Here is a 12,190-nt window from a genome sequence, read left to right as displayed (position 1 = left end):
CTGTGTATAGATAATACATGACCCACCATTCACAATAGGTGATTGTCAAAGCTTATCTATTCTTTCCTTGTACAATAACCTTTGCACAGGTCACAGAGCATGACTAGAAAACTCTACCATAGAAGTCAATGAGGTTTCCTCCTGACCATTGTGTCTATGGATCATGGGGCTGCCATAAAAAAATAAATACAATCTTAATGCTTTCTAAGTGATTTTAAGAACTGTTGAGGCAAGATGGCCACCCCTATAATCATGTACAGGAAGTAGAATAAATAAATCTGCAATCAGAAAATAAACACAGATTATAAAAAAAGGATATTTGCTACTATCTGGTTTTAACTGGCAATAAAAAAATGGTGACACATTTCCTTTAAAGCTGACAGCGTAGGATGTATGTCATTTCTGCTGCAGTTCTCTCACTATCACAGATCAAGAGGTGTGCCACTTCTGCTTAGGTTTTCTCCCTATCACAGTTCAGGTGGTGTGTCCCTTTACCTGCAGTTCTCTCCCTATCACAGTTCAGGTGGTGTGTCCCTTCACCTGCAGTTCTCTCCCTATCACAGTTCAGGTAGCGTGTCCCTTCACCTGCAGTTCTCTCCCTATCACAGTTCAGGTGGTGTGTCCCTTCACCTGCAGTTCTCTCCCTATCACAGTTCAGGTAGCGTGTCCCTTCACCTGCAGTTCTCTCCCTATCACAGTTCAGGTGGTGTGTCCCCTCACCTGCAGTTCTCTCCCTATCACAATTCAGGTGGTGTGTCCCTTCACCTGCAGTTTTCTCCCTATCACAGTTCAGGTGGTGTGTCTCTTTACCTGCAGTTCTCTCCCTATCACAGTTCAGGTGGTGTGTCATCACAGTTCAGGTGGTGTGTCCCTTCACCTGCAGTTCTCTCCCTATCACAGTTCAGGTGGTGTGTCCCTTTACCAGCAGTTCTCTCCCTATCACAGTTCAGGTGGTGTGTCCCTTTACCTGCAGTTCTCTCCCTATCACAGTTCAGGTGGTGTGTCCCTTCACCTGCATTTCTCTCCCTATCACAGTTCAGGTGGTGTGTCCCTTCACCTGCAGTTCTCTCCCTATCACAGTTCAGGTGGTGTGTCCCTTTACCTGCAGTTCTCTCCCTATCACAGTTCAGGTGGTGTGTCCCTTCACCTGCAGTTCTCTCCCTATCACAGTTCAGGTGGTGTGTCCCCTCACCTGCAGTTCTCTCCCTATCACAATTCAGGTGGTGTGTCCCTTCACCTGCAGTTTTCTCCCTATCACAGTTCAGGTGGTGTGTCTCTTTACCTGCAGTTCTCTCCCTATCACAGTTCAGGTGGTGTGTCATCACAGTTCAGGTGGTGTGTCCCTTCACCTGCAGTTCTCTCCCTATCACAGTTCAGGTGGTGTGTCCCTTTACCTGCAGTTCTCTCCCTATCACAGTTCAGGTGGTGTGTCCCTTTACCTGCAGTTCTCTCCCTATCACAGTTCAGGTGGTGTGTCCCTTCACCTGCAGTTCTCTCCCTATCACAGTTCAGGTGGTGTGTCCCTTCACCTGCAGTTCTCTCCCTATCACAGTTCAGGTGGTGTGTCCCTTCACCTGCAGTTCTCTCCCTATCACAGTTCAGGTGGTGTGTCCCTTTGCCTGCAGTTCTCTCCCTATCACAGTTCTGGTGGTGTGTCCCTTTGCCTGCAGTTCTCTCCCTATCACAGTTCAGGTGGTGTGTCCCTTTACCTGCAGTTCTCTCCCTATCACAGTTCTGGTGGTGTGTCCCTTTGCCTGCAGTTCTCTCCCTATCACAGTTCAGAGGGTGTGTTCTTTCTGTTGCAGCTATCTCTCTGTAACTGTCACTTTGTCTATTAGAAGATAGGGCTGTTTTCAGCTTGAGAGTGTAACTGAGCATGTGCAACCACCTCAGTGAGGTGCACAGAGAATGAAAGAAAATAACAGACAGCAGGTAGCGCTTTACAGATTTTATTCAATAACTCAGTGATTGAGTTTTAATTCAATTTTAATTTACATGTAATTACAACGTATTCAGATCCAGGTGTTGCTTGAAAAATTTAGAATATTTTTTTTCATGGGACAATCCCCTCCCCCTACATCTCCTTAAAAGGGTTTTCTGATATTAATTTACTGATGACCTGTCCTTTGGATAGGTTTTAAGTATCTGATTGTTGGTAGTCTGACACCCAGGACCCCCGCAATTGACTGTTTTGCGAGCACCACTGCCTTCTCTCAACTTACCAAGTATACAGAGCATTGTATAGTGGCATGCTTGCTATTGCACTCAGTTCCATTGATTTTAATAGGGCTGAGCAGCTAATAATTTTGGCTCATGTCAAGCCAACATAAATCAGTCCTGGGATTCCAAATGTTAATCTTTTCTTTTTCAAATTCTTTTTATTAATTTTCATAAAAGAAAAAATTACAAACATGTAGCAGGACATGTCTGCTGTGTTAGGCAATTATAATGAGAACAACAGGTGATATTGTTCTAAACGCAATCGATGTCATTGACAAGGGACTTGTACGCCCGTGAAAGATAATGACAGCAAAGGCATAAAGCATTGGAGATATACGGATTCTTATCTTCCTCAGACATTAATGCGACTGGATCATAGTAAGTACATCATATTTCGGGTATACCCAATGCCAAGTGAGCAAGACTCCTCTAGTCCCGGGCTCCGCACAGTTCCACATCCTGAACCCAAGTATCCACCTCTCACATGGATACCTTTGTCCAGAGACTTAGGAGAAAATGTAGAGGACGGGAGCAGGAGGAAAAGTACTCCAATGGCGACTGCTCTAAAGAACTATGCCTGATTGAGAAAATTTAGGTAAATACAAAGGAAACATTTTAAACAGAAAGGGGAATAACAAAGGGAAGGTGAAGAAGGTGGATAAGGGGGAAAAGAGGTGGTGGGGAGGTACCACTGAATAAGAGGTGTTGTAGAGATTAAATTAGTGTCTGGGTGTAGGAGTAGGTCCACATCTCAATGTCAGTTAACTCATAAGTTAATGTTACTGTTCTATATTGGTCACAGGGGAACGGTCTGTGTGTTTTTTCCTGAGGATATCCAATTTACCCAGGGAGACCAGATTTTTATATATTTTTTTATGAATCCTCAATTCCCAATGTGATAATTCCTCCAGTCTGGAAATTGAGGCTACTTTTTCTAGCCAGTGGGTATTGGATAGAGTTCCCTGTGTTTTCCAATTAGAAGCTATAAGCAGTCTGGCTGCCGCTAGAAGGACTCTTAGTAGACCTTTTTCATATGAGGTCAGGTTATTTGGTAAGATATTTAAGAGGGCAATCTCTGGGCGATTGGAAATCCTCATCTGTTTTTTCTCTAGAATACAATTAATTTTGTCAAAAATCTTTGACCAGAACACTTTTACTAAGGGGCATGTCCACCAAATGTGTAGGAAAGTGCCTCTGTCTTTTAGACATCTCCAACATTTATCTGACGTGGTAATGTATATCTGACTTAGTCTGACCGGTGTGAGATACCATCTGGAAATTACTTTGTATGTGTTTTCTTGTATGCTTACACATCTCAAGGACCATTTTGGTGACATTAGTATCAATTTAATATCTTCCTCTGTGAATTTAACATTTAGATCTCTTTCCCATTCCCTCAGAAAGTATAACGAGCTCGGGATTTCGTGAAGGAGATTCTGGCTTATGTTATGTATACGTTTTTTAGGGGTCTGAGTTTGCGTAATTAACTTCTCAAACCAGGATGGCTCCCTTGTTTGGCCGTCTGGTGACATTACTTTCCTTAAAGCATTTGATATAAGGTTGCAATGTAGTCTATTGAGTTGTAAGATCCCCAGCCTCTCTCCCATGGCCTTTAGATCTGGAATGCTCCCATCTGGGTCCAGTAAATCTGCAGGGGGGGTATTATTATGTCTTACTTGTGTTGGTAAAGTTTTAAAGCCCTCCCCAGCTGTAAGGCGACAATCTCCAAGACTTAGTAGATGAGAAGGGTATTTTGAGCAAATGTCTCTTATAGGTTTTAAACTCCATAAAGACAATGTCGCATGAACTAACATGTTGTCTTTTTTAGTGATAGGGACTGATAGTGGATCTGTGAAGACTAAACTTCTTAGTGGGTATCCAGTTATTTCTTCTTCTACCTGGATCCAAAGCTTATGTTTCGGACGTCTCACCCAGTCAATAATACGGCTGAGGTGAACCGTTGAAACGTATCTGTTAAGTGATGGGAGGCCTATGCCACCTTTGGAGGGAGATAATTGGAGGATTTTGTGTGAAATCCTTGGTTTTACTTTGTCCCAGATATATTTTGAGCAAATTTTCCTAAAGGACTCTATGAAGTGCTTCGGGAGTTTGATCGGTATAACCTGGATGAGGTAAGTGAGTTTAGGAGTATTAAGGAATTAACCCCTTCACGCAACATCACGTACATGTACGTGAGGGAATGTGGTGCCTCAAACGGGATGTTCTTGTGTTGACTACCCTCCATGCAGATCAGTCCACCCCAGTCCCAGTCCGAGGAACCACAGAGCAGAACATCAAGCCTGTGTGTATCCAGGATTACAACAAGTTCATGGGTGGAGTGGATCTTTCAGACCAGGTACTACAGCCCTACAGTGCCTTAAGAAAATCTAAGGTGTGGTACAAAAAATTAGCTGTGTACCTAACCCAAGTGTCACTATATAATGCCTTTGTCATCCACAGAACAGCTGGTCATGGGGGGACCTTCTTGGAATTTCAGGAAAAAATAATAAAAAAATTGATTTTTGGCGTTCAGGAAGGAGAGGCCAGTTTTTCATCCAGCAGTGCTTCTGGGGTATCAAGAATAATACGTGGGCAGCATTTCCCTGGAGTACTTCCCCCCACAGAAAAAAAAGGCGACCCCAAAAAAGGTGTCGAGTTTGCTCGGTTAAAGGGATTAGAAAAGACACCACTCACTACTGTCAGACCTGCCCCTCTAAACCGGGCCTCTGCATTGGAGAGTGCTTTCAAGTTTATTACAATAACATGTACTTCCCCTTTAAGAACAGAGATGTGGTGTGTTAATTAACACTTTCTACTACTAATGTCCTTTTGGGACTAATTACACCACTTTCACTGCACCTACCTACTTAACTAAGACTTAGCTTTTATTTCATATTATTTAATAATATGAAATAAAAGCTAAGTCTTTCAAGTTTATCACACCTCAACTGATATCCATTAAGTCCATTTCACTAATTTCTTAATTAATCCATGGCAAGACATTTTCAGTTGAGCATTTTTCCATTTGGCAATCCAATAATAGCTCCCCCCAAAAAATTAAAGATAAAATAAAAACCTTAAAAATTCCCATTATACCCCTAGATGAATACATTGAAAGGTGTCATTTTATTAAATGAGGCAATTCTTCAATTTCCTTTTATGTTCTGGCACCCCTAGAGCTTCGATTTTGCGTTTTTCACTGTTGGGGTGAGTGTCTTCAAATGCAACATGGTGCCTGAAAATTATTCCAGCAAAATCTGCCTTCCAAAAGCCACACGGTGTTCCTCCCATTCTGAGCCCCGCTGTGTGCTCATACAGCACTTTACAACCACATATGGGGTGTTGACGTATTCAGGAGAAAATGGGTAACAGATTATGGGGTGCATTTTCTCTTGATACCCCTTGTTAAAATGACAAATTTGGGCCTAAAGCGAGATATTCTTGTAAAATATGAAATTTTTCATTTTCACTGCCAAGTCTTTCTAAATTCTATGAAACGGCTATTGGGCCAAAGTGCTCAGTGCACCCCTTGAAAAATTCCTTAGGGGGTGTATTTTCCATAATGGGGTCACTTTTGGTGTTTTTTAACTGTTGGGGTGCCTCAGGGTGTCTTCAAATGCAACATGGTGCCTGAAAATTATTCCAGCAAAATCTGCCTTCCAAAAGCCACACGGTGTTCCTCCCATTCTGAGCCCCGCTGTGTGCTCATACAGCACTTTACAACCACATATGGGGTGTTGTCGTATTCAGGAGAAAATGGGTAACAGATTATGGGGTGCATTTTCTCTTGATACCCCTTGTTAAAATGACAAATTTGGGCCTAAAGCGAGATATTCTTGTAAAATATGAAATTTTTCATTTTCACTGCCAAGTCTTTCTAAATTCTATGAAACGGCTATTGGGCCAAAGTGCTCAGTGCACCCCTTGAAAAATTCCTTAGGGGGTGTATTTTCCATAATGGGGTCACTTTTGGTGTTTTTTAACTGTTGGGGTGCCTCAGGGTGTCTTCAAATGCGACATGGTGCCTGAAAATTATTCCAGCAAAATCTGCCTTCCAAAAGCCATACAGTGTTCCTCCCATTCTGAGCCCCGCTGTGTGCTCATACAGCACTTTACAACCACATATGGTGTGTTTCTGTAAACTTAAGAATCAGGGTAACAAATATTAAGGTTTATTTTGCTGTTAACCCATGCTGAATTGCAGGATAAATGGATCTAAAGTGAAAAATCTGCAAAAAAAGTGACATTTTAAAAATTCACCTCTATTTTCCATTAATTGTGGTGGAACACTTAAAGGGTTAACAACATTTGTAAAATTAGTTTTGAATACCTTGAGGGGAGTAGTTTCTAAAATGGGGTCATTTTTGGGTGGTTTCTATTATATAAGTCTCACAAAGTGACTTCAGACATGAAATGGTCCTTAAAAAGTGGGTTTTGGAAATGTTCTGAAAATTTTAAAATTTGCTTCTAAACTTCTAAGCCTTCTAACATCCCAAAAAAATAAAATTACATTTACAAAATGATGCAAACATGAAGTAGACATATGGTAAAAGTAAAGTAATAACTATTTTGTAAGTTACCACTGTCTGTCAGATAACCAGAGAAATTCAAATTTAGAAAATTGCGATGTTTTCCTAATTGTCTGTAAATTTTGGCTTTTTTTATAAATAAAGGTGAAACATATTGACTCAAATTTACTACTAACATGAAGTACAATATGTCACGAGAAAACAATCTCAGAATCGCTTATATAAGTAAAAGCGTTCCAGAGTTATTACCACATAAAGTGAAACATGTCAGATTTGCAAAATGTGGCTTGGTCCTTATGGTGAAAACTAGCTTGGTCTTGAAGGGGTTAAACATGTTCTTACGGCCTAGCCAAGAGATAAAAGCGGGAGACCAAAAGCTCAGCAAACCTGGGAGAGAATTTAGTAGAGGTATGTAGTTTAACTTATATAATTTGTTGAGGTCTGACGGGATATTAACTCCCAAAAATTTCAGGGAGTTTCTAGTCCATTGAAAGGCAGAGTTGTTTTCCAAGTGCTCAAGGCCCTTGGTAGAGTAATGGATGCCCATTGCTTGTGACTTGGAGATATTAATTTTGAAATTTGAGATCTCACTAAACCTTTCAAAGGTATCTATGATGTGTCGAAAAGCTTGTTTAGGGTTTGAGACGACTAAAAGAAGGTCATCTGCATATGCCGCTTGTTTTATCTCCAAGTCACCGCATTTTAGGCCATTAATCTCAGGGTTCTGTCTTATAGATTGTGACAGAATAAATAAGATAGGAGATAACGGACAACCCTGTCTCGTGTTATTGCTAATATGTACTGCCCGGGACAGAATATCGTTTGTTTTTATATAGGCAGTATGAGAAGCGTACATTGAAAAGATTGTTTGGATAAAGGGGTCTGGAAACCCAAAAGTATGTAAAGTGTTAATGATAAAGGGCCAGGCCACTCTATCAAACACTTTTTCTGCATCTGTCCTGAGCAGTACAATGTGGGATATACGGTGTTTGGCTAAAACTATAGCGTTAATAATTTTCTACATACCGTCTTTCCCTTCTCTGCTTGGCACGAAACCTGATTGGTCTGGGTGGATCAGGTCTTGAAGTAAGGGTTTTATCCTAGCTGACAGGATTCTGGCGTATATTTTAAGATCCAGATTTAATAAAGAGATAGGCCTATAACTTGAGCAGAGTGATGGGTCTTTTTGCGGTTTTGGGATCAGTGTTATATGTGCGCTTAAAGTTTGAGTAGTGAAGGGAATTCCTTTTAATGCCAAATTATATACTTGGGCCAAATGAGGAGCTAATATATCTTTAAATGTTGTGTAATATAAGGCTGGAAGGCCATCAGGGCCTGGTGACTTCCCTTTGGCAATTGTTATAAGGGTCTCCAAGACTTCTTTCTCTGATATTGTAGCACATAGTCGGTTTGCCTGGATTACGCTAATAGATGGGAGGTTTAATTTCTGCAGAAACTCCAGAGAGGAAAATCTTTTTCTTTTTTGACCTCTTCTGAGTCTGTCAGGTTGATATTATAAAGATCTGAATAGAAGTCATGGAAAGCCGGAGCAATGGACTCATCATCTCTAAGAAGATGTTTACTACTTGACTTAATAGAGGGGATTCTAGATTTGTGTTTGCGTTGGCTTAACAAAGCTAACATAAATTTAGTAGGTCTATTGCCGTGAGCAAAGAACTTTTGTTTTGCGGCCAAGTATATTTTAGCAGACTGTGCATTAAGGTGAGTTTTTAATTCTTCTCTGGCTGTATTAAGTTTATCTAAAATATCTTTCTTTTTGGCGTTTATGTGAACATTCTAGATTAGAGATCTTGGGGAGTATTTCTTCGTTTTTTTTTTGTCTTACTTTCTTTAAATTGGAAGCAAGAGAAATAAATTCGCCTCTTATTACTGCTTTGTGGGCTTCCCACACAAATTGCGGGGAGGTCTCTCCTTGGTTGTTACACACAAAATATTATTTTAGTTTTTTACTAAGCAGTGTCTCATTCAATCTCCAACTGAAGCTCCTGGGAGGTGTATTGAGAGGTTTGAATGAGAGAAAAACTGGTGCGTGGTCTGAGTGTATGAGGGGTCCTATTTTAACTTCAAGACATAGGTGTAGGTTGGTGGTGGGGAAACATATATAGTCTAATCTCTGGTAAGAGTTATGCGGGGCGGAAAAATGTGTGTAGTCCCTTTCTTTTGGATTAAGTGCTCTCCACACGTCCACAAGAGAGCTTTTGTGTAAGGATCTCTTTATAGAGTTTAAAGTATTATTTGGGACCGCTGATTTTCCTGTTGAGGAATCTACACGGGTATTAAGTGTAAGGTTAAAGTCCCCTGCTACTGTAACTGACCCTTCTCTGAAAGATTCAAAATCTAGCCAGAATTTGGCAAACCATTTTTTTTTTTTAGCTGTGTTGGGTGCATAGAAGTTTACTAGGGTGTATAAGTGTGAGTTAATTCTACCTTTTACCATAATAAACCTCCCTTCTGTGTCTGACATAGTGTTAATATGTTGGAAGTCTGTGTTCCTATGTATCCCTATACTTGTGCCAGATTTGCTAGAAGAGGTGGACGTGCTATGAAACCAAAGGTTATATTTGGTTCTAGCTAGTTCTGGGGTCTTCTCATGTTTAAAGTGCGTTTCTTGTAAAAGTATTATGTTGACTTTTTCTTTGTTGAGCTGGTTAATGATTTGGCTTCTCTTTACTGGGGATTTAAAGCCTCTGACATTGTAGGTGGCAATTTTAAGTTCTGCCATGATGTAGGTTATGTGAGTGAGGTGGTGTAGATAATTTACTCACTGCATATAAGTTCCCAAGGAGAGCATTGCGATATCTAGCTTCATTTAGTGGTACCTTTGGAGAAGGAAAGGAGATGTAGGAGGGGGGGATGATCGGTCTGAATAGGTAAAGAACAAAACAAAGTTTATCGTGACATAATGAAAATAACAACATAACCACAAAAGTAGTGGCTTTGAGGTGATACTGAGTAAGTATGTATAACGATATAAAGGTCCGACAAGTAGACCTGAACATGTAATAATGTAACATGTTAAATTTAAAATGTTGATTTATACATGTGATGTATGACACAGGTGACATTTAGAGAAATACTATATTAAACTTATAATATAAGTGTAACATTAATTATACGAACAACAAGTCATCAGATTTGATAATGAGAGCTAAACTGTGCTGTGCAGCGTGGGTATCCTCCCCCGGAACAGTTTGCATTGCCTGCCATTGATATTTGGTTCAGGGTTGAGGTCTGGAGGAAGTGAAAAGGAGGGGGAGGAGGAGGGAAGAGAAGGAGATGTTGGGGGTAAGGGATGTAGGGAAGGAAGAGGAGACCCACGCTGCAGAGCCAAAACAGAGTCCCCTAGATTTCACCTTCACTGTAATAAGAAGGTGGAGAAAATTATCTTCCTAGGAACCTTCTTAAGGAAGGTATCTGTTATACCAAGGGATAACATGCAAAGATTTCTTCAGTCATCTTAAGTGATGAGACGTCTTGGTGTCATCTTCCCTTGTCTTTTCCTATTCTTCAAGGCTTTACTGGAGAGCACGGTTCCCCAGGTAGTAGGGGGTGGGATCTCTGACGGAATGAGAACATCTGTAGCAATGGACCAATCTTGGATATCTAAGTCCTCTAATTCCTAGAGCTGTAAGGACATCTGGCAAATCTTTTGGTGTTCTGATGATGTATCTTCTTTCTCTCCATGTTATCAGCATGCCAAAGGGGAAGATATTAACCTACAAAAGGCCACCTGTCAACCAGACAGCTACAATTACCACTTGTAAAACATCCAAGGTAAACCAAAACGAACAAGTGGAAATGATATATAAAAATATAAATTTATTATAAAGTATAAAGAATGGAACAGCTACAGAATTGCAAGAATACGGAGAAGCACAGGGTCACTAACACCACAACACACCAATGTATCTGTGGGCGGTAGCGCACAGACAGGTACAATCAAAAAATGATGATATAAGTTCAGAGATAACCTGGATGGCCAAATGTAATAGTCTCCGCAAAGATGCTATGCACGAGTCATGCAGATGGCCATACTGGGTACAAGGAAGAGCTCAATCACTCTACACATCGTACTAGGACAGTAGAAACACACCATGGAAATAATGAGTACTCAAATAAGAGTGGCAATAAAACAATATACACCATGGGTGTGTAGAGGGACTCACTATGGATGTGTACAGAGGTCCCAAGCAAAAGTGTGGAACAGTACTGTCAGGAGCCGTAGGGTGAAACGCGCGTCGAGGTTGTGCGCCCAGGGTTCACACGCCCACTCACCACCATGTCTTCAGGTACGTTCTGAGTCAGTACTGTTCCACACTTTTGCTTGGGACCTCTGTACACATCCATAGTGAGTCCCTCTACACACCCATGGTGTATATTGTTTTATTGCCACTCTTATTTGAGTACTCATTATTTCCATGGTGTGTTTCTACTGTCCTAGTACGATGTGTAGAGTGATTGAGCTCTTCCTTGTACCCAGTATGGCCATCTGCATGACTCGTGCATAGCATCTTTGCGGAGACATTACATTTGGCCATCCAGGTTATCTCTGAACTTATATCATCATTTTTTGATTGTACCTGTCTGTGCGCTACCGCCCACAGATACATTGGTGTGTTGTGGTGTTAGTGACCCTGTGCTTCTCCGTATTCTTGCAATTCTGTAGCTGTTCCATTCTTTATACTTTATAATAAATTTATATTTTTATATATCATTTCCACTTGTTCGTTTTGGTTTGCCAAAGGGGACGAGCCAGCGAAAGGCGATTTTTTTTATGCCTAAGGTAATCTGTTAGAGGCTTTAATATGCGCCTCTTGTTTAATGTTGCCGGCGCTAAGTCCTGAAAAAGTAAGATTGTGGATTCTTCATATTTGATACGCTCCATTTCTCTTGCTTTTTTCATAATTGCTTCCTTTTGTGCAAAGTTCAGAAATTTGCAGATTACATCTCATGGAGGTTTGCCTGGCTTTGGTTTGGGGTGTAATGCTCTGTGAGCTTTTTCTATGGTTATGGAATCCTGTGTGTTATTGTCTAACAGTGAACTGCATATTTCTTCAACTGCTTGGTACCGCTTCATTAGCTACGGTTTCAGGTATTCCTCTAAAACGGATATTATTTCTTCTGCCCCTATTATCTTGGTCTTCAATGTAGTCATGGAGATAATTTATGTGTTGTTGGTATTTTGAGAGGGTATCAGAAGCTTGTCTAGTATAGTTAGTGAAAGCTGTCTGGTTGGTTTCTAGAGCTTCAACTCTGCAGCCAATCTGTCTCATTTCTCTTTTGATTTCTGATAGTTCCTCCAGAACTGGGTTTAGAGCATCTGATAGCGCTCTAGAGATTAAAGATCTGGACAGTGGGAGCTCTGACATTAATTCTGCTGCATCTTCATTATCACTATCTCCGTCTTGTGATCTTGCTGT

This window comes from Bufo gargarizans, chromosome 5 (genome assembly GCF_014858855.1).
Source record: "Bufo gargarizans isolate SCDJY-AF-19 chromosome 5, ASM1485885v1, whole genome shotgun sequence".
NCBI lineage: Eukaryota > Metazoa > Chordata > Amphibia > Anura > Bufonidae > Bufo > Bufo gargarizans.
This window is presented reverse-complemented; position numbering follows the sequence as displayed.